Below are 24,867 nucleotides of genomic sequence, written 5' to 3' on the forward strand. Positions count from 1 at the left end.
CTCCAATCGTGTATCCTATCCAGATCCTCCTGCAGCATTTTACAATCCTCTTCAATCTCTACCTTCCTCAAGATCTTTGCATCATCAGCAAACAGACTTGCATAGCTGTTCACTCCATCTACCATATCATTTACATAAATCAGGAACATTACTGGCGCCAACACCAAACCCTGTGGGACTCCACTTGTTACTTTCCTCCATCCAGACATCCTATCCTTTACTACTGTCCTCATTTGTGTGTCTCTCAAAAAGTCTCTCATCCATTCCAGGAGGTTCCCCTTCAGTCCTCCTATATGCTCTAGTTTCCACATTAGTCTCTTATGAGATACCTTGTCGAAGGCCTTCTCCAAATCTAAATACACACAGTCCACCCAACCATCTCTCTCCTGTAGCAAGTCAATCGCTTTTGAGTAAAAACTCAACAAGTTGGAAACACATGACCTTCCACTTCTAAATCCAAACTGACTATCAGCCAAAATACTCATCTCTTCCAGATATTTTATCCATCTATCTTTCAGAATTCTTTTGCACAATTTTGCGACCATGCTGCTAAGGGATACTGGTCTATAATTCAGGGGTTCTTCCCTGTTTCCTCCCTTATAAATTAGTACCACATTTGCCCTCTTCCATTCTTGAGGCATTTTCCCCTCTTCCAGAGAACACACAATTAAACTGTGAATCTTATCCGCCAGTTGTTTTCTGCATTCCTTCAGTACCCAATTAGAGATTCCATCTGGTCCAGGGGCTTTCCTTACATCTTGAGTTTCCAGTAATTTATACACTTCCTGTACTTCCACTTTTATATCATTTATCTCTACATTTCTAGTCACTCCCGCCCCTTCCACAAACTCCTTTTCATTTGTGAAAACTGATTGGAAACATTTGTTCATTATTTCTGCTTGCATTGCTACATCTTTATAGACCTCTCCTTCTACTTTCAGTTGGTGATTCCTTCCTTTTGTTTCAATTTGCCATTGACAAATCTATAAAACAGTTTGGGTTCATCCTTACATTCATCTATTATACCTTTTTCAAAATTCCTTTCTTCCTCTCTACGTATTCTTGTGTATTAATTTCTAGTTCTTTTATATTCCTCCTCTGTTCTGTTATTACCTCTCTTTCTCCAATTGTTCCACGCCGTGTCTCTCTCTTTTTTTGCTATCACACACCTTCTATTAAACCACTCCTTTTTCCTGTTTTCTTTCCCCCTTACTCTTGGCACAAATTTTTCCACTCCTGAATTATAGAAGCCTAGAAAAATATCCCACTTCTTCTGTATCTCTCTTGATTCTCTGAATTTTCTCCAATCTGCATTTTTGAAAAATTTTCTCAAACCTGTAAAGTATGCTTTCCCAAAGTTGTATTTTCCCTGCCTATAAAGCTCGTCTCTTGGCTCCACGTTCCCTGTTATCATCTGGAACTCAATGATCACATGATCACTTTTTCCAATAGGACACAGATATTCCAATGATTCTATTACATCAGGTTCTTTGGTAAACAGTAAGGCTAGTCTTGCTGGTGTGTCCTCACCTGGAATTGTGTCTCTTCTTTGACCCCATTGCGTCATTCACATTGTTCATTGTTATATTTAATAATGTAGTGCCCCATGAATCTTCGCTGCCTCCTGAGTCCCATTCCTCCCAGTTCACCCCTTTACAATTGAAGTCACCCATTAAAATTATGTTGTTGCTTTTCTCAATCATTTTCTGTAAATAACTAGCCATGTCCGACAATATTTCCTGGCATTCATCATCATTCCATGCTCTTGTCTTAGGGGGAACATAAACTACTGCCATATTTGTCTTGCTATTCTCTCCAGTTTCTAATTTCATATTTATCACTTCAGCCCTGCTTTCTCCCATTTCAATGGTATCTACATTCATGCTGTTCTTCACTGCCATCATCACTCCTCCCGTTTTTTCTTTTCTGTCACTTCTCCACAGTTTGTATTTACCATCTCCCATATGAACATCAATATCTTCTTTGGTCTTTACACAGCACAACATCAGGTTTGTGTACCCTCAAAAAATTGTTGATTTCTAGCCTAGCTGATATTAAACCATCAACATTACTATATGCCACTTTCAAATTATTTTTGATGTTTTTTACACCCTCTTTTCTCCTTCTTTCCACCGGTACCACTTCCTTAATTTCTGATCCATGACTCTCCAATAAAACACTGTTTTCTCTTCCTCCTTTCTCTGGTCATTTTTTACCTTTGCTTCCTTTACTAACTCCTTTACTTTAGCTCTTTCTTCCTCATTTGCATCTCTCCTTATCCAAACATTTTTTAACCCTTCCTTCTCTGATAATTTCTATGTTCTACTGATAATTTCATTTACTGTTGCCTGAGAACTGAACTTTACCTTCAATGGCCTTGCCCCTCCTTCCTCGTACTTTCCCAACCTAAACACCTCTTCAATCTCTTCTTGAGCTTCGTTGTTTTCTTCCATGACTACTGATATTATTTCTTTAACCTTACTCAGTTCTTCTCTTTCTGATCTTATTGTCATACGTTTTTCTTTAACTCCTGATATTATTACACATTTTTTCTTATCTGCTACATCCCTAACTAAAGATTCTCTACTTCTCAGCACCCTAACCACTTCCCTCTCCACCTTTTCCTTGCTTTGTTGTTCTCTTTCAGATTTACATTTCCCTCTTCCTGAATTTTCTTCCACCCCTTATGTTGTTCCTTGATTTCTTTAATGTGCTCGTCCTGTATTCTTGATTTGGATTCATACTCATCTAGTTTGCTTTTCATCCTGTCTCTTTCTTCTTCCAACCTCTTATTCTCCCTCTTAAGCTGTTTTATTTCATTTGAGGCTGATTCATTGCTCACTTTTAATTCAGTAACTTCTCTTTCTTGTTAGTCACTACATGTACAAATTTTTTCCAGTGTATTTCGCAGACTTTTGATCTCGTTTTCCTGCTCTATGGTCCGTTCCTGTAACTCTTTAATTACTGCCCATACCTTTTTTATCTCCTGGACATTCCCCTCCGCTGTTTTCTCTACACCTGCTATTCTTGTGTGTGTGTGTGTGTGTGTGTGTGTGTTCCTGTGTGCACGCACGCACGCGCATTTTGTAATTACTGTATCTACCTGTAGTATAAGATTTGAACTAGGTCAGTACTGTTCTCTACTGTATGACCTTTGCCTTCCTCTACAATACAAACTTGTCATTCAGCATCCAAGTCATACTAAGGGTGCTGGTCCTTTTGATATGCTGGATATGTGGGCTGATGGGCTCAGAACAAAACTATATCCCTTGAGGATTTGACATCACTGAAAAAATCCCAGTCGTCTCCTAGGGAGTACAACATACGTTTCCTTAACCACCAGATCATCAGCTTATCTGTACACAAAATTATGTACTCTCATTGCAACCGGTCACTTATTCACTATTTATATTTATGACTGATTATCCCCATCAGTCAAAGGCTGTCTTTTATATACACTACATACTAAACCATCACATTTTTACACCATTATCCCCCAAGATGATGCCTCTTAATGCTTTTCTCTCTCTCACACACACACACACACACACACACACACACACACACACACACACACACAATTCTGAGCAGCTTAGGGGAGAAGTCTCATGGTGTGGGAAATAAAAATAAGTGCCATTAACTCTTTGTAATATAGTGAAGTCTTTATTGCCTGCCTTTACCAGGGCGAGGTGATATAGTGTGTGTGTGTGTGTGTGTGTGTGTGTGTGTGTGTGTGTGTGTGTGTGTGTGTGTGTATCTGCTGCCAAAATATCTAAAAAAGTTCTGAAAGAATTTTCACCAAACCTTCAGGAAATAGTAACTATGTGGATGTGCAGAGCAGCAGAAGCTATACTTTTGGTGAAGATGTGATCAAAGACGACTGAATGCCAGCTGGCATGTATTTTTTAATATGGATTGGCTCTTAGTGCATTGTGGTGACAGACTTCCGAAGAGTTTTGTGAGTTTTCTTCAAATTTGGTTTATGGGTAACTTGTACACTAGCTCCAGAATGTGTCAGTGCACTGTGGTTCCGATGCCATCCAGAATGATTCGACCTTGTTTTAGTGAGGGCCCGTTAATACCTGTATACAGTAATACCTCGATATGCAATACCCATAGATACGATACCCCGGCTTAATGATGGGGGTAGAAATGCCACCATACCCCACCTAACAATGGCCAAATCCCGGTTTAACAATGGGTGTTGATATTTTTTACCAATTTTGATGATATTTTAGACTAAAATTGTGATTTTAGGTTGATTTATAAACTGTTTTTAGACTCAGGTTAATGTGTTTTAGCCACAGGTGGGGTTATTTGGGGATACAGTTTACTAAGCTTGATTTTTTTCCAGATGTATATTTGAAGATTTTCAGGTTTTATTTATTGGTTTTAGTGAGTTACTTACAGGTGTTAGGCTTAGGTTAGCTTCCCTTTAGACTAGCTTTAAACTTGTTTTGGGGTTCATTTGGGTGGGTTTTGGGCTAGGTTTGGGGGGAAGCTCAAGGCTGGTACACGTTCCACATTACTTTACATGTTAACCCGTGTATTGCGAGCCACAGCTCAGGCTGTGCTGGCCGTGCATCACCGTAAACAACTTGACCCCTATGCAAACTTGCGCATTGCGCTACGCAAAGACGGAGAGAGAGAGATTTTTTTTTTTTTCACCAGATGATGCCCTGGATGTTTATCTTCAAGTTAATAATAAACAAAAACAATTTTTTTCTTTTTTTTCTTTTTTTCACTACTATCTATTGCCAGATACCTCAATCCCATTTGGGGTGGCCACAAACAAATCGCCTCCACGTCGTCCTGTCCCCTGCCATTTCACTGCCCTGTTCCCAACTCACACCCCCCTCTCTCATATACCTCTCCACCCCATCCCTCCATCTCATCCTCAGCCTCCCCCTCCCTCTTCTCCCCTCCACCTCACTCACATGCACTCTCTTCGTCAGTCTTTCACCCTCCATCCTCTCCACATGGCCAAACCACTTCAGTGTCTTCCTCATAACGCTCCCTATCACATCCACATCCACACCACAACGCTCCTTTATATCCTCATTCGTCAGCCTGTCTCTCCATGTGACTCCACAGGCTTCTCTTAAATAACTCATTTCCACTGCTCTCACTCTTGACTTGTGTCCTTCGAACAATGTCCAAGCTTCACGTCCATATGTTAGAGTTGGTATCACAATACTGTCATGTAGTAACTTTTTCACTTCCATGCTCACTTCCCTGTTTCTTATCATTGCTTTCAAAGAACCAGCAACCCTTCTTCCCTGCTGCAACCTTTCAAGCACTTCACCCTCCAAACCTCCATCCTTACTCATCACACTACCCACGTACTTAAACATACAGTAATCACTCCAATATCCGACGTAATAGAGCCATAGGTAGGTCCGGATATTGGTTCTGTCCGGATATTGGGCCCCAGCTTATGGACTTGTACTTATGGACCCTAACTCAGAGAAACACCTATGCAACTCCCTCTGGACATGCATAGCACCTATTTAAGACCCAAATCACACCAATAAGGCACATAAATGACTGAAATAAATGCAAAAGAAACATAAAATGAGGGTTGAGAAGTAGGTTCATACAATAATTAACATTCTGGTGACTGGCTCCTGGACTGGTACTTATGGACCCTAACCTAGCCTAACTCAGAAAAACACCTTCCTACTGCACATGCATAGCTCCTAACACCCTATTCACACCAATAAAGGACATTAAAGAGTGAAATGAGGTAAGTATAGTATGGAAAAAAGTACAGTATGAAACATTCTTAAGTCCGGATAGTGGGGATGTTCGGATATTGGGCGTCCGGATATTAGAGTGATTACTGTACTCACATTTTCCAATTCTTCACCATCCAACCTCGCTGTACATTCACTGACTTCACCTCTCTCAAAGACCATCACTTTACTCTTCCCTACATTCACCTTTAGATTCCGTTTCTTGCACACTCTCCCAAATTCATCCACCAAGCCTTGCAGCTCCTCTTCGTCTTCACTCAACAACACAGTATCATCTGCAAACAACAGTACAGGGAGTTTCCAAACACTATCCTCTCTCACCAGGGCCACTCCAACATCCACTACCCTACCTTGTACCTCTTTTATTACCCCATCCATGAACATATTGAACAACCAAGGAGACATGACACATCCCTGTTTTAACCCAACCTCCACAGAGAAAAATTCACTTAGTTCACCATCCACACGCACTACAGCCTTAGCACCATCATACATACTCTTCACAGCATTCAACAACTTTCCATCTACTCCATATATTCTTAATACTTTCCACAATCCTTGTCTATCCACCCTGTCATATGCTTTCTCCAAATCCATGAAAGCCACATACAACTTCTTTCCCTTCTCTAAAAACTTTTCCACTAAAGATCTAAGAATGAATATCTGATCTACACAACCTCTTCCCTTCCTAAAGCCTCCCTGTTCTTCTCCAACTAATTCCTCTGTTCTTTCTCTAACTCTGTCAATAAGTATCCTACCATACACTTTTCCTATTATACTAAGAAGACAAATGCCCCTATGATTACCACACACTTCTTTTTCCCCTTTTCCTTTGTACAAGGGAATAATTATAACTGACTTCCAATCCTCTGGGACTCTACCTTCCTCCCAGGCCAATCTGCACATCTTCCACATCCATTCTACTACTATCTCTCCCCCATGCTTCAGCATTTCACCACACACTCCATCAATTCCTGGGGCTTTCCCCAGTTTAACTTTCTTCATTGCTTCCACAACTTCTATCCTACTGATTTCTTCCTGTCTTCTCACTCCCTCCTTCTCCCAGCCACTCCCCGGCCACTTATACTCGCATTACTTCCATCCTGTATGTTCAACAATTCCTTAAAGTGTTCTCTCCATCTGCTCACTTTTTCTCCCTTCTCCACTAGTAATCTACCATTTTTATCTTTCACTCCCCTGCTAACCTCACTTCCACCCTGTCTTACTCTCTTCACCTCTTTCCAGAACATCTTCTTACAGTCCCTCCACTTTACACTCAAATTTCTTCCAAATTCCTCAAACACTCTCTTCTTACTCTCTCTTACTAACCTTTTCACCTCTCTCTTTCTTTCTACATATAACTCTCTCTTCTGCCTCTCAACTTCTTCCATGCCCCTATTTCTCATCCATTCATTGTATGCTTTCTTCTTTTGTGCCACAGCCTGTCTCACCTCTTCAGTCCACCATGCTGTTCTTTGCACCCCCCTCCGTCTTCTCTTCCTCCCAAACACCACATCACATGCTGCACTTATTTCTTCTGTGAATATCTTGCACACACCTTCCACGTCCCCCATCTGCTCCAATTCATATTTGCCCAATCGTTCCTCCACTTCTCTCTTATACTCTGCCTTTTTCTCATCCTCTTGTAACCTTTCCACTCTCCTTGCAACTACTCCTACCTCTCGTCTTTCCCTTCTTCTATTCCTCCATCTTACTTGTAGCCTAATTCTGGCCACCACCAAGTAGTGGTCAGAAAGTCCACTCCCCCAACCTCTATAAGCTCTTGCATCCATTACACATCTTCGCATCCTTTCATCCACACACACATAATCAATCAATGCCTTCCTTTCATTCAGTTCACCACCCACCCTTCTCATCACTCGCCATGTATACCTGTGGATCATTTTATGCCTGAAGAAAGTATTGGCTATCACCAACCCCCTCCCAGCACAAATGTCCACTAACGCACTGCCATTCTCATCTATCGCAGCAGGCACACCCCACTCACCAACAATTCCATCCACCTTCACATTCCCTACTTTACCATTCATATCGCCGATCAAAAACACTCTCTCATTCCTTCCAAACTTTTCCATGCTCACTTCCACATTTGTTCAGAACTCTTCTCTCACTCTGCTAGCACGATCTTGCGTTGGCGCATACACACACACAATTGCCCACATTTGTATTCCAACTTTCAACTTTACCCACACAATCCTTGACCCAACTGATCCATACTGTCTTATGCTCTTCTTCCATCTTTTACTCACAACTATACATACTCCTTCTTTTGCCCTCTCATTCTCACCTACTCCTGCACATATACCCCATCCATACTCCCATTCTCTCACACTTTCTCCTTACCATTTTGTTTCAGTCATTCCACATACATCCACTTTTGCACCCTCAAGCACCTGGACAATCTCTCTCTCTTTCACCTCATCATTCGCTCCTCTTACATTCCACGTAGCCATTACCAAGTCCTTTGTCCGGTTCTGGGTCGTCATCGTTTGGTCAGTCCTTGTCCGAGGCTTCTTGTTTGTTTTTTTAGTTAGTTGTTTTCCAGGGAGGAGCATTAACCCTCCGCCAACCCTTTTAGTCGCCTTTTATGACAAGTAGGGATACTGGGGGAGTATTCTTGAAAAAAAACCCTACCTCCAGGGTTTTTTTTTCACTACTCCCGTACATAAAGTTACGCACGGGCTTATGCAAAGACAGATCCCCCCCCCCCCAGATGAATGCCCTGGATGTTATCTTCAAGTTTATATTAACCCTATCAGGTTTCTGGGCAGGGCAGATTATGCCTGTGCTAGAGTCAGCCACTCACGCTGACCCACATCTTAGAGGTCCGATATTTTACTTTGATTGCTCTGTGTAAATACATTTTTCATGATAGAATGTTGGTTTTGGTGTTATTTTAAAGCTGAATAGTTGTACTTTATCGTAGTATGTTCAAAAAAGGACAACAAAGAAAATATAATATCAAAATGACGAGTTGAAGTTAGGCGAAAAGCAAAAATTTTATACCTTGCTGTAGAAAAATATTCGGCAAAAAATAACAAGTAAAGATATGTAAATTTGATTTAAACCATGCAAAAATACAATAAATTATCTTTACAATGATATCCAAAGTAATGCTAAACACCAAGAACACCACGCAGGAAAACCAATGAAAACCATAAAACACCCTAACTAAACACTAATGTATGTACAGTACCCTTCCTTATTTTGGCCGTATTTTCCGTTAATTCTGCCATATTTTGACATCAAAACATAGATAGGATTATCCAAATTAATTTCTAACACCAAGAAGACCATGCCAAAAAAGCACTGAAAACTAAAAAACACCCTATTGATAAACCACTGTATGTACAGTACCCATCCTAATTTTGGCACTGTTTTCAGGTCAATCTGCCACATTTAGACATCAAAATACACATAGGAATATCCAAAGTAATGGTAAACACCAAGGAAACCATGAAAAAAAAAAAAAAATGAAAACCAACAGACACCCAACCTATACACTACTGTACAGTACTCTTCCTAATTTTGGCAATGTTTTCAGGTCAATCTGCCTACATCAAAACATACATAGGAATATCCAAAGTAATGCTAGACACCAAGAAAACCATGAAGAAGAAAAAAAAAAAAGAAAAAAAAAATGAAAAACAAAAAACACCCAACCTATACACTACTGTTTGTATAGTACCCCTCCTGATTTTGGCACTGTTTTCTGGTCATTCTGCCATATTGAGACATCAAAATACACATAGGAAAATCCAGAGTAATGTTAAACACCCCAAGAAAAACATGGAAAAAAAAAAACACTGAAAACCAACCCCTGACCTATACACTACATGTACAATACCCCTCCTAATTCTGGCACTGGTTTCCAGTCATTCTGCCATACTGAGACATCAAAACACACATAGGATTATCCATATTAATACTAAACATCAAAAAAACAATGCATAACCAACATAAATCCACAAAAACCTGATGGCAGTTTGAAACTCTGTCTGTGATGAGCGATTGCTCCCGAGGGTCAAGAAAAAAATCCACGGCCAAATATGCCACCGGAAATTGATCATATTGGTATAAATGGTATACCATCATCTTCACTGATGTTTATAAGATAAGCTGATGAAAATACATTAAACTGCTAAGTACAACTTCAGAAATGCAGCGAGAATAAAGTGTTCAGGAGTAAAACTTACCTTCATATAACTTCCCACCATCCTAGTGCAAAACTTTGCCACCACCTTCCAAGAATTAAGCATATGTCTAGATGCAGAACTGCACGAGCTTTTTTGTGGTCACTTCAGAGTTCTGATACGACCAATAGTAGTCAAATAAATCGAACTTTGACAACTCACGTGGCAGTGTTATCACCACAGAGAAAGGTAGGAACTGAGGGAGTGAGGGAGGAGGCAGGAGGGTATGGAGGAAGGACGGGAGAGGGGCAGAAGCGAGGCTGTGGGCAGGGGTCTACCCCTCCTGTCAATGGGTGGAAGGGTGTTTTTACTGTACATTTACTCATGGCTTGCAGTCTGTTAGAACCTGAGTGGCCAAGCGGAAATACAACTCACCGTGACCGGAGGACTTTTGACGTTTGGTAAAGAAGTGGACAGCCGCTGTTACCAAACGCGCACTCTTGACTTGAGGTCTGTGTTCGATGGTGGTGGTGGTTGGGAAAGACTTAGTCTGGTGGCTTCATGATACTGGACATTCAGTGGGGTTGTGTACGGATGTTTTGACACCGCTTGCGGGTTACAGTCATATTACGCGGGTGCTGAAGGTTTGTTGGGAGCGATAGGACGAGCACGCAACTTTGACCATTCAGTATAGAGGTTGACAGACATTTTAGCTCTGGTTATGGGTTACAGACTACTTCCCGCTTATGGCTCGAGCCCAGCAGCCACGATACCAAATGTTTGAACATGTCAGCTGGCTGGCTGAAGTTCTCGGGGACTTTTACGTCCAGATAATAGCAAGTGAATTCAGATAATGGTTTAATAGAGCCAAGGTCCAGCATCCAGATAATGAACACGTCGGGATGCTGAGTGTCCGGATAAATGAGGGCCTACTGTATGTATTCACAGTACATATATATACAGTGAGTCCTCGAAATACGAAAACCCAAAGTACGAATTTTCGATGGTATGAAATCGATTAATATAGGAAAAATTCAACAGTACGAAAATATGTCTCAATGATACAAACATCGATACTCGATACGAATGGAAATGCAGAGATAGCCCGATTATCCAGTCTATATGATACGAAGAAGTGCCTGAATAGTCTGAAATCATGATTAATCTGGCGGAAACAAAACACAAATACTGTTAGATTGATTTATTTACCGGTAAATGTACTATGAAAGACACAACTAACTTCCCAGTTCAGTCTGAAGAAAATTTACACCAGGCAAAATATAATGAAAACCCTGTTTCTACTAGTGCGTGTTTCAAATGGTTCGATTTTTCCTCGCTATATTCATCAGACTTTGGGAAGATACTTGTGTCTTTCATTGTACACTTGAAGCAGCAGAAAGACCTTACAAATTCAATTCATAATCCTCCAGCTTGTTTCTGTAGATTTCTGACAACTTTCAGTTTGGCAAATTACTTTTTCTTGCTGAAAAATTTCCTCCCCTTTATTATCGTCATTTTCCTCTACGATCGTTTCCAACGCAGTGGAAGAAACTCAGCGTGCTCAAAGGTGGATATCGTTTCCTAATTTCCCAACTGCAGGTTAGGCTAGGTTAAAATTATTAGGTACAGATAAGCTAGGTTAGGCCAGGTTTAGTTAAACACTTAGGGAAGAACAGTCCTTTCCGCCATTACATTAACGAAATGAACAAGAGTTGTCACACCAGAACAGCTAAAAATGATGAGGAAAAGAAACGTTTACTGTATTTACCAACCCAGAAATAATCTGAAAAATATAACAGACTCATTTGGTAAGGTGCTTTTACTGCTTAAAGTAAAATGGATGTTTAGTCCCCTCAATGGCTGTGGGTTCAGATATTTGTGTGCTCCCATGGTCGGCCTTGGGACCATTTTTTCAAAGTTCTAAAATCAATTTCTTTTTCTTACATATGTGAAAGGACTTGTCTGGCACTTCTGTTTTTTTTTTTTTTTTTTTAATTATTTTTTCCCCTAAACCCATCCCCTGATTTGCTATGATTCGTGTAAGAGTTAACCCCTAGGCGCCGGTCCACGTCATATGACGTGTTGGTAGAGGCCTACAGTCCACGTCATATGACGTTTTATTTTTTTGCGGGCATGTTTGAACTTAGTAGCACACCATATGGAGTCAGAGTATTGTCCCGGCATGGCTGGTGTGCGAGGTGATGCTGGCTAGCCGGGGGAGGGGGCGGGGGTGTGGGTGGGGGAGGGGGCGGGGGTGTGGGTGGGGGAGGGGGCGGGGGTGTGGGTGGGGGAGGGGTGGGAGGGCAGCCCAGCAGTGAGGAGGGCTGTGGTGGAGGTTGGTGGGAGGCTGACATAGGGAGAGTGTGGCCTTGGAACCAGCTGATACTGGTTCAGGGTAGGGGTTGGGAAAGGTGGGGTGGGGTGGGGTGCGGTAGGTTGGTGGGGAGGGTTACTAGGGGGCCCTGAGGTGTGTGAGGGAGAGTGTATGGGTGCTTGAGTACACTTGTACTGACCACAGCCAGCCTTTAGGGAGTATCATACTGTCAAGAATTACTATAAAGAGTGAGATAATGTGTAAATAGTGTGTAAATAATACTGAATACCTAAACAGACATAAATTTGTTAGAAAATATGTATCATGGAAAACATAAAATAAGCCAATCTTTATTAGCTACTTTCTTGTCTTTTTTTTGCTATTTTAGTTGTAATATCGTGTTCAAACGGCATTGTGAATAAGTGAGAGAAACAAAGACACACTCAACATTTATTCTGGCATGAGGTATTCATCCCTCTCTTCCACCAATACTGCCGACGCACCACCATGACCTTGAACATGCTCAGCCCAGCCGCCACACACCGGCTCCCTCACACCACACCACAACCTCTAAATCGCCAACAGAGAATAAATATGTGCTTCTTATGTGTTTTTTGTCATTTGTGATTGATTCGTACTGATAAAAAAAATATTTTGGGGAAAACTGTTTTTCCTGGAAATAACCCGGTTCTGGAACATGGATAGGTATACCCATGCCCGGTGCCTAGGGGTTAATAAAATTAGGATGCGTGTTACATCAGCATGTAAACATCGGCGAAAACATCTGGGACAAAGTGAACTGTGAATGCCAGACTGCTTGCGGTGGTAGAGTAGGGTCGTCTAAACACACCAGTGACCCTCGTTTCCTTCCCATAATTGCTCGCAGTTTTTTTTAGCTCACCCTAACACAACGTCACTGACACCAGTACAGAAAGACGTTGTTCAGGGCCAGCAGCTATGAAAGCGATTATGGAATACATTATTGTTTGTATCAGTCCTCTCTCTTTCACACATACACATAAGAACAAACAAAAGAATGAACAGTAAATGTACACTAACTCTAAGGAGCAGAAATGACTGTGCTCATTCAGTCCGAAATATACTGGGAAAAATGATACTGAATGAAAGAATTTGGAATGCTAACCTATGAGAACATGTGGGACGAAAGAGTAATTTTTTTCTGATTAGCAAACATTTTTGTTCCATATTGTCTCTCAAAATTGTAAAACCCATAATCTTTTGTGTAAGCATACAGCCTAAAGACCTTACCAATTCAGTTCATATTCCTCTAGTTTGTCTTCTATATTTTTCTGACTATTTTGTGGGTGGTAATTTATGTTCTCTTGCTGAAAGGAACTTACTCAAAATTAGGGCGCATGTAACATAAGCATGTAAACATCGGTGAATACATCTGGAGTGAAGAGAAGGCCTGACTGATGGGATGGTAGAGTAGGGTCATGTACACACACCAGTGACCTTCGTTCCCTTCCTGTAATTTGTTCGCAGTTTATTATAATGCCCTAACTCAACATCATTGATGCCGAAACAGTGAAGTGTTGTTCAAGGCTGGCAGCTATGAAGCGGTTAATGGAATACTGTGTGAAAAATTCAAAATGGGCGCGGTGCATAGCGCCGCACTCGCTTGCCAAGAGAAAACGAACTAACCCCTCTCTGGTAAACAAATTTTCACGCGCTTCTCAGTTGAGTCCACGGCCCTCCTCTCCTCAACAGCCTTGCTGTACGTGAGGATATTTTTGCAGCCCTTCACCTTTTTTGTATTGTTTCGCCATGCCTCCCAAGCGCCCTGGATCATCTCCAGCTTTGGGGGAACCTGCTGCGAAGAAGCAGCAGCACTGTACTCTAATTCTGGAAAGGAAATTGGAAATTATAAGACCCCATGAGGAGGGGCAGGGAATTGGGTGTGCTTTAGGCCTTGCTCCACCATTGGGACTGTGACGAGGAAAAAGGAGATGGACAAGAATATGGCCACCTCCTTCTCTACAATTGTATACAGGTATTGCTTACTTCTTAATAGGGGGGGGGGGTAAAGTTTAGGTGAGGGTCTGAGGGGGTCCTGGGATGCATCCCCCCATTTATACGTACTGTATATTTCAATGGGGAAAATCGTTCCAATATACGAAATTTCGAATTACAAAAGTTTTTTTTTGGTCCCTATCCCTTTCATATATCGGGGACTTACTGTATCTCTCTCTCTCTCTCTCTCTCTCTCTACATACATATCTATCTATCTATCTATCTATATATATATCTATATCTATCTATCTATCTATCTATCTATCTATATATATATTTGGAGCCTCTGTGGTACAGTGGTAAAGTGTGCATTTTTGTACATGGGAGAATCAGGGTTTGTACCCCGCCAGGGTAAGAAACCTTGGGAGTGTTCTCCTGGCCACGTACTGCTTTGTCAGACATAAGGGGTGCCGTGTTTAAACCAGTGTCACTTACTATAAAGTATAGGCCTGGACCTGTGGCGTCTTCGTCGTGGGTCTACCCCCCCAGAGGCTGTCAAGGAGAAGAGGAGGACAGAAGGGGGGCCAAACCACCGCAAAAACCCCCCCAGCCCCTCACGGGGCTCGAGTACTTGGGAACGGCTTCGGTTGCCAGGGCAAGTACCACATCTCCCAACACAACACACACACACAACAACACCGTTTTTTCTACACTGAGAAATGACTCCCCGGCTGTCATTTCTCGACGACTTCTTCTAGCTGGGGACATTGAGAGCAATCCAGGATCCACCAACAAATACATATGTCCAACATGCTCAAAACCTATCACGTCAAGCCGACAGACAAAGGGTTCAGTTCAGTGCAATTCCTGCAAGAACTGGACCCATTACACCTGCACAACAATTGCATCCAGAAAACATTACATAAACACCTGGACCTGCTCCTTATGCTCCTTCCCCCCATCCACCAATCCCCTACCAATCCTACTCCTACTTCCTTCACACCTCCACAGCCAAACCCACTGATCCTTCCCACACCATCCAGTCCCCCATCTCCTCCCATTCCAACCCATCCTAATCCACCTCAACCCTTACCTCCATCACAACCTCCTCCAACTCCTTCCCCTCCACCCACACCACCTCCCCCCCGTGCTGCAGCAGTCAACACATATCGCACACATAACATAAACATCCTTCAGTTAAACATACATGGCATATACACCAAAACACAAGAACTCACACAATTCATCAAACAACAGAACATAAACATTGCCATCTTCCAAGAAACAAAACTACACAGAGCACAGAAAACACCGACATTTCATAACTTCACCACCATTCGACAAGACCTGGTCGACGGCATTGGCGGTGGACTCATCACCCTGGTACACAAATCCATCAACTTTCTAGATACCAGTGCACACACAAAGTCACTTCTCCCACCACATGACACCACAACAGAAATACAATCAGTTAAAATACGCACTGGTAACAAATCACATATAACAATCGCTAACACATACATTACCCCCCAGTCGTCCCCCACAGTACCACACAATTGCTCTCCACAGATACACCACATCACTAACATATCCAACATCATCCTGGGTGGTGATTTCAACGCCAAGTCGTCGGCCTGGCATGTCAACAACCCTGACACAGACACAAGGCTGGCACTACAATCCCAGACAGATCATCTTTTCATACTGAACAATCTAGACCAACATACCCATATCCCATACCAAGCCCTCTTCCTCCCATCATCTCCAGACATCATCTTCTGCTCCCCAAACCTCGCCCCCACTACATCCTGGAGAGTGGTCAAAACCCTAGGTTCTGATCACCTCCCAATCATCATCACTACCAAAACCAGAATCACCCCAGCTGGCCACAAACACACACACACTAATTACAAGAAAGCCAACTGGGAGGCCTTTGTAACTGAAACAGAACAACATTTCGAAACACTAAACAGTACACTCATCACAAACATCAACACCGCTGTGCACACTTTCAATACAATTATACAAAAGGCAGACAAAAGACACATCCCTAGAGGCAACAGAAAGAGACACAACCCCAACTTCACACCAGAAATTCAAGGCCTCATCAGACAACAGGACACACTGCGACACTCCCCAACACCCCATACACCCCATACACAAGACATCGTACAACAAATACAAGAACTCAACACTCATATAAACAATAAAATATCAGAACAGCAAACACTAAACTGGAAAAATTAACTCCAAACACTTGACCTCAAAACAAACATCAGCAAGCTCTACAAAACACTAAACAGCATCACACTTTCCAACAGCAACACCACACAATCACACGCTGCCATCACAACAACAGACACCATACCCTCAAACAAACAAGCAAACACTCTCATTAATCACTTTTCACAAGTCAGCCATCTAAACCCTCATCCCGAAGACCGACATATCATCCGACATAAGAGACAGTTCCCCACAGACCCAGACTATGCACCTTTCACTTACAACCAGACGAAGCACATCATTAACAACCTCAAGCACTCAACTGCCTGTGGACCAGACAACATAAGCAACATTCACCTTAAACACCTTGGACCACAAGGCATACAAGCACTCACCAACATATCAAACTACAGCTACTCACACAACATAATACCCAACATCTGGAAGCATGGCATTATCATCACTATTCCTAAACCCAACAAAGATCCCACGTTACCCTCCTCACACCGCCCCATCACACTCCTCTGCACCCCCTCTAAAGTCACTGAATGACTGGTACTACAACTAGTCACACTTCACATTCCCCTAGCCCAGTCACAACATGGTTTTAGGCCACTAACACTCCACAAACACCCTTCTTACAGACCTTACACAGAGAGTTTTCGATGGCATGAATTCAGCTAGGCCACCACACAGAACACACCTAATCACACCAGACATTAGCAAAGCTTTTGATGCCATCCCCCACCACAACCTCACAAACAAAATACTCAACACAAACATGCACAATACCACAAAAAGATGGCTGGCAAACTACTTAGCAGGCAGATGTGCACACGTAACATTTGCCAGTCAGTCTTCTAACATCAGAAACTTCACAAACGGCGTCCCCCAAGGATCTGTTTTGTTCCCTAAACTCTTTAACCTATACATGCACAACATACCCACATCCGACACACCACAGATACACATAGCTTCCTATGCAGATGATATAACACTTACATGTACGCACCAAAACGCAAACACAGCTGCACACATCATTCAACCTTATCTCAACACACTACACGAATGGTTCACCACAAACAGGCTCAAAATAGCCCCAGCCAAATCTACAGTGACCTTTCTCACAAACTGGACAGCAGAACACAGTCACATCCAACACCTCACCATAAACAACACTCCCCTACCACACACACACACCCACCCAAAATCCTTGGTGTAACATACAATACCTCAATCTCATTTAAACAACACATCACAAACATTAAAAATAAAATAACACCAAGACTCAATGCTTTGAGGTCACTTGCCCATTCAACATTCGGACACAACAAAGAAACCACCACCACAGTATACAAACAATACATACCTTCAGTGATGAAATATGCAAGCACTGCCTGGGCTTCTAACCTCACCAGAACACACTACAACACTCTACAGACCATACAGAACAAGGTCCTAAAAATAATCACAGGCTGCACCAGCTACTACACCCACAGACCACCTACATCAAGAAACCAAAGTCCTCAAAGTCAAGGATCACCTAGACATGAGAGGCACTCAGTTTCTTGCTGCAGCCTCCACAAACCCACAACATCCATTATATTACATGGCAGCACATCCACCCACACCAAGGAACATCAAAACAACACCCAGCACACGATACCATACACAAATACTGTCATCTATCCCCCCTCGCTCACCTCAGACCAGCATCCAGGAGCATATCCACACTAAGATCACTCGCCGCTCCGTACAGTCACTTAAAGACAACACACAGCTGCATGCACGGCCTCCTGACATCCATCCTGCTAAATCATATCTCTCTCGTGAGGACAGGGTCCACCTGGCCAGGCTGAGATGTGGGCACCATCCAGCCCTCTCAAGCTACCAGAAGAGGCTGAATGACTCCGTCGCTGATGCCTGTCCAAGATGCAACACTGCACCCCATACTATTATGCACATTATGGAAGACTGCATTGCACACAATCATCTACGCCAACAACACAACATACACTCTTTGAGAGCTCTGTGGGAAAGCCAGGTCTCGGCCATGGCCTTCCTAAGGGACTCGGTTGTTCGGCCAGACTGCCTAGGGAACAACTACTACTACTACTACTACTACTACTATAAAGTATGCTTGCATCCAGTCGGCATGCGTAGGCCGATTACACTTGGTTCACAGACTACACACACACACACATCCAAAGCCACTCCAACACTACAGTTACACTTACAAACACATCTCACCCTACATACAATCTCTACCAGACAGCCTAAGCCACTTGGCAGAGATACATAGGCTGTATCATTCCCACTTTGGTCGGGATAGGCCGGTCCTGCAGTGGACACTCAAACGGCTGAGAATGATGATGACCTATCTATCTATCTATTGCCAGACGCCATAATCCCATATGGAGTGGCCATTTGACTTTGAGTTATTTGTTTTACGGGGAAGGGCACTAACCCTCCACCAAACCACTTGCTGACACGTAGAGAGCACATATGGTTTGGTTATACGGTTACCACCCATTGTTGTAAATGGTTTCTTGGCTTACAGGAAGCAATTTGGCTTGTCACTAAATGTAAAGCCACCAGTAAAGGAAAGAATAGCAATAAGAAGTGACAGGAAAGATGGAAGAAATAGGATGAGGAGGGCAGGCACAGAAAAAGAATGATAAAGGCTAAGGAACCAGTAGGCAGCACTACATCAAGTGAGTGGATGATGGTCGTCGCCATCTACCACAATGATGATGATTAGCCTATATATACAGTATATATATACAGTAACCTCTCAAATAACACGAGGGTTAGGTTCCTGGAGAGGTCGCGTTAGTTAAAAATGTGTTATTTAAACATAATTTTCCCATAAGAAACAATGGTAATATTGGGGGTTACGTTCCTGGACTCAGAAAGTCTACCCATTTGGGGAGTTATGCTACTCTAAACTTAAAAGCAACAATATTAATTTGAAAGAAAATCCATGTAAAAAACAAAAACTGTATATTTGGGGAGAAATAAACAACATTTAAGCCCTTGCTGGGCCGAAGCATTGTTTACTTCTCCCCAAATACATACTGTTTTTGTTTTTTTTACGAGGATTTTCTTTCAATTCTGCTTCATTCACGGCACTGTGAAAGTTCCTCAACATTATTAATGCATTAGCAGGTCATAAAAACACTACAGTAAAGCAACATTTTCATTACAGTAAGTAGGTCACAAACAATAACAACACACAGCCTCACTTCATCTATGCATCACTCGTCATCTGCTGCTGTTCCTCCCCACCCCACTCCTCCACCTCCCACCGCTCCCCACCCTAAATCTATTGTCCCTCCTCGCTCTGCAGTCCTTCCTCTTCCTCTTCCTCTGACTCCTGTGCTACTGGTGATGAAAATAACTCCCTTAAGTTTTCTGTTTTCTTCATAAAGAACTGCTCTATCTTGGTCTGAGTGGTTTTCTTCTTTCTGTTCCGCAGCATCAAGTTGTAACAGTTTAGATCTGCCATCACTTTCCTGGCTACATTTCATCCAAAAATGAGCCAAATTGCTCAGAATTGGGCCAAACTTCATTTTCGAATATTATAGTTAAAAAAAAAGACAGTTTAACCCCTAAACCACGGGGTTGTTTTTGCTTGACTTGCGTGTCTCGTGGGCATATTCGCGCTCTGACAGACTCTCTAAAAATATTTGCCAAAAATCAGTTATTAGTCCTAGAATATTAAAATTACATATGCATATGGCACATACCTTCAGCTTTCTCCTGGGATGTTTGTTGAGCCTTTGTCGAGTACCGTAGGACTTGTGGAGACCTCTGAAGTTGGGTAACAAAGTCTCCACTTTACACTTCCCGACAACCCGTAATATGATTACCACAGCCTGATATTATCACTAGAAACACTATTCTATGATTCTCAAATAGTTTGGAATCCATACTCCAAAAAAAAAAAAAAAACACTGTGAAAGCAATGAAAATTACGAGCGCATATGACTTTCCCGCTTGCGCTGGTTCACACCTGCTGTTCTGTCATTTATTATTCATAAAAACACACTTTATATTTCTATTACTACATAACACTTATATATATCTACAGTCTTTATCCATAAGTTTCCTTCAGTAATAGTAGTTTATTGTCACTGTAGGCATTCAATTTCTCTTTCAGTAAAATATGTAGCATTCACTTTCTCGTCCTGTATTCTAGCGTTGAGAGTGAATCTGTCACTTTCACTTTCATAACTCATAGTATTCATATATGCTAGAGTGAAACTTTCACTTTCATTACTCCTATTATATATACTCGTATTCTTATATTACTACTCATTTACATTTCTATTTACATTCTCTGTTTTATTTACATTATTTACATTTCTATTTTATTTACACTGTGTTATGCACTGTCACTTGCAGTAACTTATAAAACTATTTTCCACTGTTCACTTATATTTACATTCATTGCTTTCACTTGTTGTTTACACATTATTTACACATTATTTACATTTCCACTTGCACTGTTTTACTCACCAGAAAGATCGTAGTCACTGTCTATCATTTTCATTGACATATTAGCCACCTGACGTTCCACAGCAGTCAATTAGCCCTTTACCCCTTTACACACGAGGTTTAGTAGGAGGTACAGGTCACAGGGCCCTTTGCATGGGGCTAAAAACCAGCGGAGTTGGACAGGCGCAAATCCGACGTGGTTTCACCTTGAAAGATGACAGTAAACTGAATACAGTGTAGTGGCCTAGCCACCTAGGGGGAGTGCAATGCTGCCAATGTCAGCGTGGTGACAGCTGCTAATATATACGCTATGAAATGATTGGCAGGAAATCTAGACAATACATAATAAATTAGGTAGTTCCAGGTGAATGTAAGTATCACAGGCTTCTCCCTTCCTTTCTTATATATATTTTTATTACGAGAATAGATTATACGGCATATTTCAAGAGGAAATAAACAGCGAAAATTAGCAAACGAGTGCACATGAGGTGTTGTCAGGTAATAATTAGCCAATTCCAGGTGTATGGCACTATCACGTACTTTATTTCTTTCTTGTGTATATTATTTGGTATAAGAATAAGGCGTAGGGCTTATTTCAATGGATGAAATCAGCACGGCCGGGCAGGCAAGAGGAGAGGGTAATGGGGGGGAGGTAGTGAGGGGAGTCAAGAACGGGGAGAAATGGCTAAATTGTCAACAATGGATGGGAGTACAGATGAGATTAGGAGTGCTGACTAGTGTTGGACATAGGCAGTACTGATAGATGATACAAGCCACCACTTGAAAGCCCGGGTGAATTCAAAATAACACAGAATCACAAAAGTGACGCCCCGCGGTATGATTCCTTGCTCCCAAGCGTCATGAAAGTGACGTCCCGTGGTTAAGGGGTTAAGCAACAGGCAAACAGAAAATTGCATTTATGCATAAACTGCCACACACTCTGTCAGCTCGGCCCTGTCCAAGGCGCGGGGAGCTAATTTGAAACCATCACATACGTGTAAAGCAGCGTTAAATCGAGAAACCCTTGTTAGTTAAACATATCTCTTTAAATATTTGCTCGTGTTAAAACGAAAACGCATTTTGTAAACTAACGTTAGTTGAGAGTTACTGTATATATATATATATATATATGTATATATATATATATATATATATATATATATACTATATATATATATATATACAGGTAACTCGCACGGAACACGATCTCACGGAACGCGCTCGCAATTATACACGGTAAGGGCTGGGATACATATAAGACAACGTAAGATTTAAAAACCATTATGAAAACTACAAATTAACGCAGGAGAGGCCTTTGAAAGATCAAATCCTCGAACGTCACCGCAGCGCGCGGTTTGTTTTGATTACGTGACGATCTAGGCGGGAAATTATTCAGTGAGTGAGACATTCCCGAGTACAGTAGCACAGTATTTGTAAGTTAAATATTTACAGTACCGTACTGTTCTGGTAAGTTTATGTGCAACTTAAAGTACTATTAAATAACGTTAAAGCAAGAAATAAAGTCTTATAACCAGTTTACCTGATAGGCGTCAGAATATTGCCTTTTTTATTTGTTCGTTTTTCCAACGTGCTGTTCAGTATTTGTAAGTTAAATATTTACTGTTCTCGTATGTACTGTACTTGTAAGCACTTAAATAAAGTTAAATCATTAAATAAAGCCTTGTAACCAGATAACCCGAATTATATGATTACCCATGATCGGCGTCGGAATATTGCCGTTTTTGTTTGTTCGTTAAACTCTTACTGTACTGCATTTCTACAGTACTGTATTTGTAAGTTAAATATTTACTGTTCTGGTATGTACTTGTAAGCAATTAAAGCATTAAATAAAGGAGTTAACCTGATTTATATGATTACCCATGATCGGCGTCGGAATATTGCTTTTTTTTTTTTGTTTGTTCGTTAAAGACTTATAATAAGAGAAAAATACATTTTTGTCTTGGTATCTTTACCTATTTGCTCAGGTTTGCTGTAATGGTTTGCAACTTGTAGAAAACTGTGAAAACTTTCGGGAAGTGAACGAAAATCTGGGACATGACCTTGACTTCACCGTCTCAAGTATCATCTGTCACTACTGTCAGTTCACCACCGGCTATCGTGATGAGTGGATGTACGATTTTTTCGCTCGTGGCCATGCCTAACCACACATAGTTACACCCATTATCTCGACCCAGACAGAAAATACAACCTTTTTCCTCCCTTGCAAAACACAAACAACCACCCTGTTTACGAGACAGCAATATATATTGCGAAAATAACAAGGTAAAATGATAAAGATGAACGTAAAATGATTGAGAAAGATGAACATGTTATGACGGAAAAAATACGTTTTCCCTGTCTGTAAACGTATTTATTTCTGCTTTGCATCTGTATTCGTAATAATTAGACTTATTGTTCGTTCTGAAACTGCATTACGATTCTATTTTTAGCCATTCTCATGGTGTGGGAGCTGGAAGTTGTGACACAACTTCCTTATTGCTAATCGGACTGACCCTCCACTTTATTCTCCCGTGGCAGAGTCTAGCCTTGGAGGACGTGCAGTTTTCTCATTTAGGACTGAAAATTCAACTCTTTCGCTCCCTTTTCCAAGCATGGGCACAACGATAACGTAAAAAATAACTCGAAACTACCATAAACATATATCAAAAAGGTGAAAATGTATTCATAACATTTTTTTTTTTTTTCCAGCCATTCCTAACAGATTATGTACTGAAATCATTCGATATCACAGTACTGCATTTCTAAGTTAAATATGTACTGTTCTGGTATGTACTTGTAAGTTAAAGCACTGGTACCAGTTAACCTAATTTATTACCTATGATCGGCGTCGGAATGTTTCCTTGTGTTTACGTACAGTACAGTATTTGTGTGTGGAAGTTTTGCTAGGAGTACTGTATTTGTGAGTTATAACATTAAATAAACCTTCTAACCACTTAAAGTGCTTTCTAGTGACAGATAACAGCAAAACAACACATTTGGGGGGTCTAGGGAGCAAAATACGGAGTAGTTTAAATATACGCGATTTCGCACCTAACACGGCACGGTAGGAACGAAACCCTCGTGTTCCGTGCGAGTTACCTGTATATATATATATATATATAAATATATACAGTAACCCCTCCAATATCCGGATCAATAGAGCCATAGGCAGGTCCGGATAGTGGTCCTGTCCGGATATTGGGCCCCAGCTTATGGACTTGTACTTATGGACCCTAACTCTGAAAAACACCTATACAACTCCCTCTGGACATGCATTGCACCTATTTAAGACCCAAATCACACCAATAAGGGACATAAAAGACTGAAATAAATGCAAAAGAACCATAAAATGAGGTTTTAGAGGTGAGTTTATACAATATTAAACATTCTGGGTACTTACAAGTCCCTTGCTCTTGGACTGGTTTGAACCGCCAGTTTGCAGTCCGCAGTTAATCCTCTGCACTCTAAATTCTAATTTCTTAACACTGCACAACACTGTAAATTCCTGTGTGTTCTAGTGGCAAGATATTGCAGTTTATTCACTGTTTATTCACAAAAAACAAGCACCTGTGGCTTGCACTGTTATGAGTATCTGCTCTCCATCGGAGTTAAGCTGTGACTGTTGATGTTGATGGGGTAACAGAGTTGCCAGATCGCAACAGCCACATTACCAATCTCCTCAACTTTCATTGTCAAATATAACTTTTCATTACCAAATTCGTAAAGCTAGCATATATTCTTCACTAATTATATATACAAGTGGAAATACATGTAATCACTCTCCTTGTAACTAACACCATGTTGATTATTTTCACACTATGTAGGGTAGCAGATTAATCAGAGAGAGCAAACAATGCACCATCTCCATCCTGTGTATCCTCATACATGTGAAAAATCCATTTGGTAATGTATTATTCTAATTCATTACCAAACGAATTTTTCATTA

General features: G+C 41.4%; 1 protein-coding gene across 1 annotated transcript in view; it reads right to left on the minus strand.

Moving 5' to 3' along the window:
* The window catches only part of Ufm1 (Ubiquitin-fold modifier 1), a 162,731-nt gene that overhangs the window by 14,478 nt on the left and 123,386 nt on the right, over positions 1–24,867 (minus strand). The gene's annotated exons all lie outside the window — the stretch shown is intronic.

This window comes from Coenobita brevimanus, chromosome 71, assembly GCF_032717465.1.
Source record: "Coenobita brevimanus isolate Jiangsu-jjx chromosome 71, ASM3271746v2, whole genome shotgun sequence".
In the NCBI taxonomy this organism is placed as follows: domain Eukaryota; kingdom Metazoa; phylum Arthropoda; class Malacostraca; order Decapoda; family Coenobitidae; genus Coenobita; species Coenobita brevimanus.